Here is a 13,126-nt window from a genome sequence, read left to right as displayed (position 1 = left end):
GAATATGATTGCCGTGTTGAGCCCCCGGTGATGAGAGCTACGGTGAATAATCAACAGGTTCAGTTCAACTCTGAACAGATCCGGGTGGCGCTACGGTTCGGAGACGAGACTCGAGACGACCCAACTGAGTTCGTAGCTCCTTTTCGTGATGGAGCATTTCTTCGAATGGGCTACTCTGGTCCATTAGGAGATACCCAGAGGAGGAAGGGTTTCCTTCTAGACCAGTGGCGCTTCCTCATGCACGTTATGATCGTGTGCATGTCGGGGAGGAAGGCGGGCACTGACGGCATGGGTGCGACCATGCAGTCTGCCTTGACTGCACTGACCTATAACAAGCGTTATAGCTTCAGCCAAATGGTCTTTTACGAGATAGACAGGCAAAGAAGGGCGATGTCTCGGGAGCGGTTCATCATGTACCCACGCTTTTTACAGATGATATTGAACCATGAGGCTCCGAGTCTACCTCAAAGACGCTCCGATCAGATACGTAGAATTAGTGAGCAAACGTATCTTTGCTCAATGCCGCACGTCAAGTGCGAGGAGCAATCCTGAACGTCGTCCCAGGCATACTCCTCTATTTGGGTTTTTAATCAACCCAGAGTATGTTCCTGCTGGTGGGGACGAGTTCAGAGATCCTCAACCGCAACAGGCAAGAGCAACTCAAGCTGTTCCTGCTCCTGCTGTGCCTGTTGTATCAACTGCTGAGGATATAGACCTTGACGCTGCTTTTGGAGGTCAAGGCTACTTTGACATGGATCAAGTGGAAGAGGTGCAAGTCTCAGCTGCACAAAGTTTGGGTGTGATTATGACTAGAGCAGCTACGTCGATGGCTGACTCCGATCTAGATGAGATTATGAATGAGGGGAGACGGTTGATGGTGTCTCGAGAAAGAACGATTGGGAAGAGGAAGAGAACGGAGGACGATGATGAGTCGGAAGAAGAAGAGGACATACATAAGCTGATTAGAAGATCTAGACGAGAGAGGACAGGTGCTGGCATGGGAGCTGGAGAGACATCAAGGACTGTACGATTTGCTCCGGCCGCACTGTCTGGTATGTCCATTGTTCCTTCTTCTATACAGGTGACGAGTACAAGCGCTACGGATGTTCCCGTGGTGGCTACATCAACGGCTGGCATTCCATCCACCGCTACCATCCAGACATCGGCTCCGGAGATCGTGTCACTACCACCGCCAACGCTTACTCAATCGGTGGTAGCTGCTCGTTTTGTGGAGTCAACGGTCGTCACAGCTGCAGGGATATCAGGTATGGTACCACCTGCGGTTACGCCTGCTTCTGGAATCTCGCCTTCGCCAATGTCAGATTCAGAAAGAATAGCTTCACTAGAGCGGATCGTGGCAGAACAGTCGAAGACTATTCAAAGCCTAGTGGAAGCAAATCAACTACAGGCATCCCTCCTGGTTGAGCACGGCAAAATTATAGATGCCTTGAAGGAGTTCTTGGCATCTCAGGGGGAGATGAGCTGTAAGGGCGACGAGCTCAGATCGAAGAAGAGGAATGACCGTGACTATGATCCCAATGCATCGAAAGATGCAGGTGGTGAGCTGCCAAGAACTTCTGAAGCTCTTGGTACTTCCACAGCTGAGGGGGAGTCTACTGACGTGGCTGGTGGTTCTGGTAATGATGTGGTGTTAGTTGAAGATGATGTGATAGATGCGCTGAAAGAACTGGACGATGACATGTTCAGTGACGATGTTCTGTTTGATGAAAATGTGCTACCGAGTGACATGATTGAGAAGATCGGTGAGCAGATAGAGATTGAAGATGGAATAGAAGAGGGGGAGATAGTAGAAGAAAACGTTGAACACGAGATCCCTGAGGTTGAGATGGATGAGACTGAGTGGGAGGAGCAGCCTAGGTGGAAGGAAGGTTGTGCTCATTGGTTTATTAAGACCAAGAAGCCTGCTGTTCCAGCCATGTTCAAGAAAAGTTATAACATCAAAGGCTATGCTGAGTCAAAGAAGGGAATCATCTGTTGGATTTATGATGAACAGATCAAGTTGTTTGTGGTGAAGCGTTATGATGGCATTCAATACTTCAAAAGAATGTTGAGATCTCTCAATACGTTGCCGGAATGCGAGGTGAAAGATTTGGGCAGGTTGGGCCTAATAAACAGAAGTGACAACAATATGGCAAGAATGATTGAGAAGATTGTGTGGAAAGAAGGCGTAAAAGAAAAGAAGTTTGAACTATTAAAGCCACAGAAGGGAAAGCTCGTGGAGGATACAGAGAGGGGATTGAGAGCAGATGGCAAGCCATGGATGGTGATGAAGTACAAGCCGATCCGATGCATCAAGGAGGTTCCAATGAAGACTATGCCTCAAGATGTATTGAAGAATCTGAAATGGTGGTACTGCCAAGGGGGAGTCTGTTGGTGCATAGATGTCAGTAGTTCATATGTATAAAGTCTGTAATCGGGTCTGTAATATTGTTTATGTAATTGTTTGTTTAGAAGCGAAGTTGTTGACAAGTTCGCTCAGGCGAAGTTGTTAACCAAGCGAAGTTGTTGACAAGTTCGCCTAGGCGAACTTGTTCAACGAGCGAAGTTAAGGACAACTTCGCCTGAGGCGAAGTTGTCGTGTATTTAAGTAGTTTAACTGTTTATGGTTTAAGGTTAATTAGTTGGTCAGTTAGTGTTTTGGTTGATCGAGTTCAGTTTACGTGAAGTCTATTGACGTGAGTCTGTAAGTAACACGGTTCGGGTTATCAATATAACGTGAGTTTTGTTCGTATCGTGTGTATGTGTGTTTGTGTGATTATATTCTACGTCCGTAACGATCTACACAGGGATTCCGCACCTGTGTATATCGGGATATCTCGTGTGATCCGTCCAGGGAACCTACATCAACACTCCTCTAGTTCTCATGATCGACGTTTGGCTACTAGAATCATGAAGGAGTTTGCTGCTGCTATGCCCACAATCATCACTCAAATCCAAAGCCTCAACTCCAATGGATCTGCTACTTCGTCTGCACCGAACAATTCTGATTTCCGCAACTTCCTGGGCACTAAACCCCAATCCTTTCTTGGTGAGGAAAACGCCACCAAATTATTGCAATGGTTTGAAGAGATGGAAAATATTTTCATCCACTGTGAATGTCCGGACGCCAAACAGACTAAGTTCGCCTCGAGCAAGTTCGAGGGTCGAGCTGTCATCTGGTGGAATGCCCTGAGGAATGACCAAGGGTCTAACTTGGTCGTATCCATGCCTTGGGAGGAACTTAAGGAAGCAATTAAGAAAGAGTTTTGCCCGGAATATGAGCTGCAGAGGCTTGAAGCTGAATTTTGGGAACTCAAGCAAGATAGCGGGGATAACTGTACCTACTCGAACCGCTTCCGTGAACTTAGCCGAATAGTACCCCACCTTGTAACCCCCGAGAACCGCGGCATTCAGAATTACATTCGCGGTTTACCAAACATTTTTCGTGATGCTGTGGTGAGTCGTGACCCGTTAACCATCAGGGAGGCGATGGACCTAGCTGCCTCCCTCACCGACAATCATGTTAGGGATGGAACCTTGTCTCACAAGGATTCCAAGCCTAATTCTAACAAGACCGAAACCGATTCATCTGTTGATACTAAAGCCGAACCCAAGCCTGCTTCCAACAACAATCACCGCAACAACCACAACAATAGCAACAAGCGTAAAGCCTATGCCGTTAACCAACCTAATAATCAACATCCTCCTAACCAAAACCAAAATACCCAAAACAAGAAGGCTTATGTCGGACCTTATCCCCTATGCGTTAAGTGTAACCATCACCACTCTGCTCAATCCTCTTTCCGACTATGTACCAAATGCAATCACTTTGGCCACCTTGCTAGCACTTGTCGTGTCCCGCCTAATGCACAAGCCGCCTCACCTGCTCAACCCGGTGTCTCTTATACCCGTGCTTGCTACTAGTGTGGAGACCCAAACCACCTCCGTAATATGTGCCCTCAGCTTATTCATGCCCATCAAGCCCAAACCATGACTGTACCCTACTACTTGTCACACCCCCAAATTTCCACTAACGGAGTTTTACCGTAAGGCGGGTGACAAACCAAGATCCGAACACATTAATCACACCAAACGACATCTATATGGTCTTAAAAGTTTTAACAAATCAAAATAAAATGTTCAGAGTACTTAAGTGCTAGTGCGGAAGCAAAACAAAGTGCGGGAGCCATCTCCCAAACAAGTTTAAATAATTCATGGCGCTACAAGCGCAAAACCAATATCAAATAAATGTTTTCAAACTTAAACCAATGCGAGTCCATGCATGCAATGTTATCCTAATCCAAGTGCTTGCTAGTGACCTGAGGAAAACATGCTAAAAAGAGTCAACACATATGGTTGGTGAGATCACAGGTTTTCAAAGTAAGTTATGCTCTATCAGTTCATAAACATTTATAAATAAAAGTGGCCCATGGTTAACTACACTTAGTTAACTCGTTGCCGCATAGTGTTATATTTCCATCACGACCGAAGCTGACTAGTTATTGCCTCAAGTCAAGTATTGCCAAAACTTAACAATGTTTGGTCAAAGTTACACCCCGTTCGACCTCCAGTCGAGAATAATGCAGGGTGGGGTTTGTCAAACCCAATAGTACTATTTAAATTTACCACGCCAGTTAACCTTAGTTAACGGTCCGATGTTCGTGAGGACTTTCCATGGCAAAGAAACACTACGTTATAAGCAACCAAACGGTTGTGTAAAGATTTAGAGCAAGTAAAGTAAAACAGTTTTGCATGTTTCCTCCCCCAAAGGAAAGGTATAAAAGTGGGGCCGTAAACTCACCTTGTTGGTGCTTCGGGTATTACACAAATCCGACCGAAGTAAATGCGTCACGTGCTAAGACCCTAAAAATGCAAGTACGTAAGTAACTTGTGGGATGGTTCCTAGAACCACTAGTATCCAACAATCTCCCATTGTTTTTAAAAAAAGACTTTTGACCAAAGTTTGACTTTTGTTGACTTTGACCAAAGTTGACTTTGACTAAAGTTTTGACCTTTGACTAAAATATTGACCTTTGACTAAAAGGTTGGACTTAGAATGTTTACCTTATAATTCTAGTCACACTTAGTCAATCATCAAGTATACACACTTAGCCATATTCCTTGCAATTCTATGATCAATACACTTTCACAACATCACAAGCAAGACTAACTATTTAGTCAACTAGTTCTAAGTTGACTTAAAAAGTCAAAGTTCTAATTTACCACAACTAACATATCACAATTTGCAATTATCTCAATTCAACCAACACCTTTATCACCTTTAACAATTTATACCACCTAAACCGATTTTTCTCATCAATCAAAACTCACAATTAAATTACCAAATAAATCACACATGTACACATCAGTATTAGGTTCAACATATATTTTTCTCACAATTTTTGGATTTACCAATTCGTCCAGAATATTCATATACTACAACAACATGATTTATATTTCTACAACAACACAGCAGTAATCAAAAATTTATCAAAAATTCCATATTTGTCCAATTGATGCAAGACCAATTGGACTAGATTCCTAATTCAATTTACAATATCCTAGAAGTAGAATTATATCCATATCTATTTTTATCATCAAGTTATGAAATTTACAACTCAACTCAGAAATTATTATCCCTAAATCAGCTTTGCATCCTGATTTTATAAATTCATAAAAAGCACTCAAACAGAGTCCAAAAATTAAGTTTCCGAACTTTCTGAAAACTAGATTCAAAGTACATGTTCATAAAATCAAAAATCGATCAAAAACTCAAACATATCATCAAGTTATCCACAATGCAATCCGGAACATCAAGTCTGCCAACAAGCAGTTTTAGGCACAATCCACTACAAATCACAACTTTTCTATCCTTTTGATTCAAAATCATCAAGAAACATTTATGATTCAAAATCATCAAGAAACATTCTTACCAAATCAAATTTCATGTCTTATTTTTATCCATTTGATTTCATAAGAGAAGTAAAAACACATGTATTTATAAAAGACTCAAAAATACTAATCAAGACACATTCAAAAATCCTTTTTACTTGTCAAACTTTGATCATCCCCTTTCATGATCCAACCATTTGGATACAAGGTTCATATGAATTAAAAGAAAAAGAAACATATAAACATAATAATCTACTCACTTTGCTTGATTTTTAAACCCTTGTTTACCAAAATCACCAACTCTTGTGTTATGGAGAAAATACTAGAAGATGATTGTTTGTATGAAAGAAAATGAGAGTATGTGTATGTGTGTGAGTATCACGGCCAAAGAGAGAGGAAAAGGGAAAGGAAAAGGTGTTGGCATCCAATAGTTGTAACCTCCTTGTTATTAACAACCCTTTATGATTGATTTAATGAATAAAATTACTTAGGTTAACTTTTATTAACTCATGTGTGACATGCTACATATTTTAATAAACATTTCCTATGTAACATAACCTAAGGTTCCATTTAAATAATAAACATGTTACATGACATACAATATAACCTATTTAATCATTTAGCTTACTTACAATCACATCATCATGTAATAACCATAATATAACATATTAATCACATAGCACATTATACTTATCATACATGTTATATGACATGTTTATTATAACATGCAAGACGAGTTTATTATCCTAGTTATAATTAGTCACTTATCCTTGTTTAAGTCACCAATGACACGTTGACTTAAATATACGCATACATGACATCACATGTACAAGAGTTCATACTCATAGTTAACAGAACTAACTGAGTTTATAGACATAGTCAACAGGATTTAACTGGGTTTAGTTAACAGAGTTAACTTAAAAATGCCGGATGTCACGTCATCCCCTTGTTGAAAGAATTTTCGTCCCGAAAATTAATGTGATGTCACCACTAGACTGGGACATGAAAGGGATAAAAAAAAATTTTAGGTTTGTCACATCATCCCCTTGTTAAAAGAATTTTCGTCCCGAAAATTTAAATCGTACCTATGGTTTGGCTTCAGGTTTGAATAGTGTGGATACTTTTCTTTCATCTGGTCTTTGCGCTCCCATGTGAACTCTGGTCCACGCTTAGAGTTCCAACGAACGCGAACAATAGGAGTTTTACTGTGCCTACGGGTCTTTACGTCCTGATCCATGATTTCCACCGGCTCTTCGATGAAACGTAACTGTTCGTCCACTTCTAGTTCCTCCAAAAGAACTATCAAGTTTTCGTCAGCCAAACACTTTTTAAGATTTGATACGTGGAAGACGTTATGTACCCCGCGGAGTTGTTCCGGTAAGTCCAACCTATAAGCCACTGGACCGATTCGTTCCACGACTTCGAATGGCCCTACGTAACGCGGGCTCAACTTTCCCCGTTTTCCGAAACGAATGACACCCTACCACGGTGCCACTTTTAATAAAACTTTGTCCCCGACTTCAAATTCCAAAGGCCCTCTACGCTTATCAGCATAACTTTTCTGACGATCACGTGCTGCTGCCATACGGTTTCGGATCTGAACTATCCTCTCCGTCGTTTCATGAACTATTTCAGGGCCAGTTAGTTGGCTCTCACCCACTTCCGCCCAGCAGAGTGGTGATCGGCATTTACGCCCATACAGAGCTTCAAAAGGGGCTGCTTGTATGCTCGTATGGTAACTGTTATTGTAAGAGAACTCAACCAAAGGCAAGTGCGTCTCCCAACTGCTCCCAAAATCGATGATGCACGCCCTTAACATATCCTCCAATGTTTGTATTGTTCGCTCGCTCTGACCGTCTGTTTGTGGATGATAAGCCGTTCTCATATCCAGTCGTGTACCCAACGACTTTTGCAACGATTTCCAAAAGTTTGAGGTAAACCTAGCATCACGGTCTGAAATAATCGATATCGGCACACCATGACGGGAAATGATTTCTTTAATGTAAATGCGAGCCAGCCTATCCGTCTTGTCCGCTTCCCGGATGGCTAGAAAATGTGCGGATTTGGTTAATCGATCCACTATGACCCAAATCATGTCGCAACCGCTGGGTGTCTTGGGTAGTTTGGATATGAAATCCATGGATATCTGTTCCCATTTCCCCATAGGAATTTCGGGTTGTTGAAGTAATCCCGGCGGTTTCCTATGTTCTGCTTTCACTTTGGCACATGTCAGACACTAAGCCACGTACCCAGCAATTTCCTCTTTCATACTCGGCCACCAGTATAGCTCTTTTAATCATGGTACATCTTATCTGATCCCGGATGTACTGAGTATCGGGATTTGTGTGCTTCGTCCATGACCAGTGTTCTTAGATCCCCATAACGCGGTACCCAAATTCGATCATGGTAATACTGAATGTCGTCCGACTTAACCTCTGAGTTCCCGTCTACACCGCGCAAAGATTCGGCATCGAAATTCTCGGCTTTCAGAGCTTCTAACTGGGCATCCCTGATCTTTTCGGGTAGACCAGAGTGAATCGTTAGTTGTAAAGCCCTAACCCTCCTGGGCTTCAAAGTTTCTTTTCGGCTCAAGGCGTCAGCCACTACGTTGGCTTTACCCGGATGATACTTAATAGCACATTCATAATCGTTAAGCAACTCGACCCATCGTCTCTGCCTCATGTTCAGTTCTTTCTGCTCGAATATGTGCTGGAGGCTCTTATGGTCAGTGTAGATCGTACACCGGGTTCCATAGAGGTAATGCCTCCAGATTTTTAGTGCAAAGATGACGGCTACAAGTTCTAAGTCATGGATCGTGTAGTTCTTTTCAGCGGTCTTCAGTTGTCGAGAAGCATATGCGATGACCTTTTCCCGTTGCATAAGCACACTCCAATTCCTTGCAGTGAAGCATCGCAGTAAACAACAAAGTCTTCTACTCCTTCGGGCAGTGATAGGATTGGCGCACTACACAGCTTGTCTTTCAGAGTTTGAAATGCTGTGTCATGTGCCTCGGTCCACTTATACACAATGCCCTTGCGGGTTAAGGATGTGAGTGGTTGAGCAATCTTGGAAAATCCTCCAATAAATCTGCGATAATAACCAGCTAATCCCAGAAATTGACGGATCTCGGTGGGAGTTTTCGGGTTTGGCCAATCCTTGATTGCTTCAATCTTGGACTGGTCCACTTGGATTCCCTCCCCACTTACCACGTGGCCCAAAAATTTTACTTCACGCATCCAGAACTCGCACTTTGATAATTTGGCATACAGTTGTTCCTTCATGAGTAGCTCCATCATTAATCGCAAGTGCTCTTCATGTTCCTCCCTTGTCTTCGAATATATCAAGATGTCGTCTATGAACACAATGACAAATTTATCCAAATAAGGTTCACAAACACGATTCATGAGGTCCATGAATACGGCTGGGGCGTTTGTTAACCCAAATGGCATAACGGCGAACTCATAGTGTCCATAACGAGTACGAAACGCTGTTTTCGCAATGTCTTCTTCCCGAACTCGGAGTTGGTGATAACCCGACCTAAGGTCGACCTTCGAGTAGTAACTGGATCCTTGCAGCTGATTGAACAGATCATCAATACGTGGCAAGGGATACCGGTTCTTGGTCGTCACCTTATTAAGTTCCCGATAGTCGATACACATGCGTAGAGTTCCATCCTTCTTCTTCACGAATAGGACTGGGGCTCCCTACGGGGATGAACTGGGGCGTATGAAACCCTTATCTAGCAGTTCTTGCAACTGCTTAAACAGTTCCTCTAACTCCTTCGGAGCAAGGCGATACGGTGCACGAGCTACAGGAACAGCTCCTTGTGTCAGGTCGATTTGGAACTCCACTTGTCTGTGAGGCGGAAGGCCAGGTAGGTCTTCGGGGAAAACCTCAGGAAAGTCTCTAACAATAGGGATCTGGTCGATTGAGACCTCCTCCTCCACAGCCTCGTCAGTACCTTTGTCGGTGATTAGGGCTAAGATCGCAGTATGGCCTTTACGCAGTAACTTCTGTGCCTTCATAAGGGAAATGATCCCAACTGTCGCACTCTCTTTCTCACCATGAACAATGAGAGTTTCTCCCCCAGGGAGAGGTACGCGGACGATCTTCTCGTGACAGAAAACCTCGGCTCGGTGCCCGGACAATCAATCCATCCCAATAACTAAGTCGAAGCTACCAAGTTCAATCGGCATAAGATCTATGGGAAACAAATGACTAGACAATTCTACGGTACAACCCTTCAAAATATGGGACACTTGGATGATTTTACCATCTGCTAACTCGAAAGTGTACTTAGACTCTAGGGCAGATGGGGTGCTATTAACCATTTCACAAAATTTAGTTGACACGAAACTTCGATCGGCCCCGGTATCAAATAAAGTTAGCGCATAACAACCATTCATTTTTATTTACCGGTAATAGTTACGGAGTCGTTAGAAGTCTCACCTGAACCACCACCAATAACGAAGGCTCTTCCTGTTGGTGCATAATGTCAGTAGTTCATAGTCTAGTGTCTGTAATGTTAATTATGTTTTATATATGTCTTAAGCGAAGTTGTTAACAAGTTCGCCTAGGCGAACTTGTTAGTCAAGCGAAGTTATGGACAACTTCGCCTGAACATGCCAGGCGAAGTTGTCGTGTATTTATATTACTAGGTTACGGTTTGTTTATGTTGTTGAACTAGAGAGTTCGTGTGTTCGTTGTTCATCGAGTTCATTGTAACGTGAGGACGAGAGTCTGTAACAGTGATATTACATCACGTGTTTGAGTTATAATACATAACGTGTGTTCGTTTATTCGTGTGTTCGTGTGATTCGTGTTCTATACTCGTAACGATCTACGCAGGGATTCCGCACCTGAGTAGATCGAGATATCTCGTGCGATCCATCCAGGGAACCTACAATTGGTATCAGAGCCTTAGGCTCTTATGCCATGGTTCGAGATCTGCGTTTTGGTGTTTCTGGCACGTTTCTGTTCGTTTCTGGCCGAACAGCGCCGCAGGCGAAGTTATTGTTCATCAGGCGAAGTTGTCGTCACTGTTCGTAGGGTTTAGGCGAAGATATAAGGTTAAGCGAAGTTATCCACAACTTCGCCTACCTCACAAGTTCGCTTATCAGCCAGGCGAAGTTATGGACAGGCGAAGTTAAGGAGGAGCGATGTTAACTTTAGGCGAAGTTAACTTTAGGCAAAGTTATTTTGGTGTTTTCGTCTGTATGGCCAGGTGTACACGATTATTGTGAGACCGGAGATGTTGTTCCGTCAACGAGTGAAACTTGTTATCTCTGGGTCTTACGTGTGAACAAATACGTGTCAACTCTGGATATGGAGTTGAGTTTGTGAATGGGATATTGATTGAAACTGGATATTGACACATATTTGGGTGTTTGTGGGCAATGAAATTGTTGTTGTTCGAGGTTGACCAACTGAAGAAAGTCAAATTGAACTGAAGGTTTTTGTCATTACTGGATTGCGGTCAGAGCATATTATTTATGTTATTTTCAAGGCGTTCGAGAATTGGATCCTGAAACGTGATGCTTATTTATTAGAGTGAAAATTCTGGAACAAGTTGGATTTAATCGGGAACTAAAGTGTTTATGTTCTTGATCGTTATCCCTGGTGATTGAAGATGCTTCGGATTAATTAATGGTCATGTGTTAGATTCTGTCAAGGTGGTTTTGTGATGAAATTGATCACTTGATGTTGAGTAGTTGAAGATTAAACCTTATCGTATGCCGACGAGTTGGTGAAGTTGTGGAGGAAGCCCAACTTCACGTGTTGGTGAAGTCAGATGGACTCACGTGATTGGTTGAGATGATCTATTGGCACGAGGATGCATGCATTTCAAAGACCTCAATCGTTATAGTCGGAGAAGCTTACACTGAAGGGGAGATCTGATATGGAAGACGCTGGGTGATTGGTAGATTTGTGAAGCTACATGACAGTTTCAGACACGGCTGGTTGAAGGGCAAACAGAAGATCATCAGTTAAGAGGGAGTCTGTTGGTGCATGTTTTTGTAACAGATGATCTTTCGTGTTTGTTAGAATTGAGAGCAACGGTCAAAGGGGAGTCTGTTGGTGCATTTTGTGACCGTCGCTATGCAATTCTGACCAGCGGAACGCCACAGGCGAAGTTAGAACAACTTCGCCATAGGCGAAGTTATAACAACTTCGCCATAGGCGAAGTTAGCACAACTTCTGCCATAGGCGAAGTTATATCAACGGTCAAGACGGGAAATGATAGAGACGATGATCCCAATGCATCGAAAGGTGCAGGTGGTGAGTTGCCAAGAACTACTCAAGCTCTTGGGACTTCCACAGCTCAGGGGGAGTCTGCAGGTGCGGCTGGCAGTCCTGGTGGTGATGAGGTGGTGATGGTTGATGATGAAGAAATGGGAGATGATGTGATTGATGCTTTGAAAGAATTAGATGATGATATGTTTAGTGATGATGTGTTGTTTGATGATGATGTGCTGCCAATTGAGGAGATTGAGAAGATTGGCGCACAGATTGTGATTGAAGAAGATGTTGAAGAAGGTGAAATAGTAGAAGAGAATGTGGAGCATGACATTCCAGGTGTGGAGAAAGCAGATATGGGTAATGAGACAGTAATCGATGAGACTGAATGGGAAGAGCAGCCTAGGTGGAAGGAAGGCTATGCTCAGTGGTTCGTCAAAACGAAGAAACCGGCGGTCCCTACAATGTTTAAGAAGAGTTACAATATTAAAGGCTATATTGAAGCGAAGAAAGGGATTATTTGCTGGATCTATGATGAGCAGTTGAAGCTCTTTGTGATTAAACGGTATGACGGCGTTCAGTATTTTAAAAGAATGTTAAGGTCGTTGAATACACTGCCAGAATGTGAAGTGAAAGACTTAGCCAGATTGGGTTTAATCAATCGAAATGATGATAATATGGCTAGAGTCATTGGGAAAATTGTATGGAAAGAGAGTATAAAAGAGAAGAAGTTTGAGCTGTTGAAACCGCAGAAGGGAAAACTTGTTGAAGATAAAGAAAGGGGAATGAGAGCAGATGGCAAACCTTGGATGGTAATGAAGTACAAACCGATTCGGTGTCTTAAAGATGTGCCGATGAAGACAATGCCCAAGGATGTGTTGAAGAACCTTAAATGGTGGTATGTTGATTGCCAGACTGCTGAAGCCGTGATGGAAGACGAAGACGAACAAGAAGTGCTAAGAGTGTATGATCCGATGCATCTTGTTAATTTATCGAA

The sequence above is a fragment of the Bidens hawaiensis genome, unplaced genomic scaffold (assembly GCF_021521415.1).
Source record: "Bidens hawaiensis isolate Kalapana, Puna unplaced genomic scaffold, B.hawaiensis_p1.1 tig00040535_1, whole genome shotgun sequence".
NCBI classification, from domain to species: Eukaryota; Viridiplantae; Streptophyta; class Magnoliopsida; order Asterales; family Asteraceae; genus Bidens; species Bidens hawaiensis.
Note: the sequence above shows the minus strand (reverse complement) of the source record.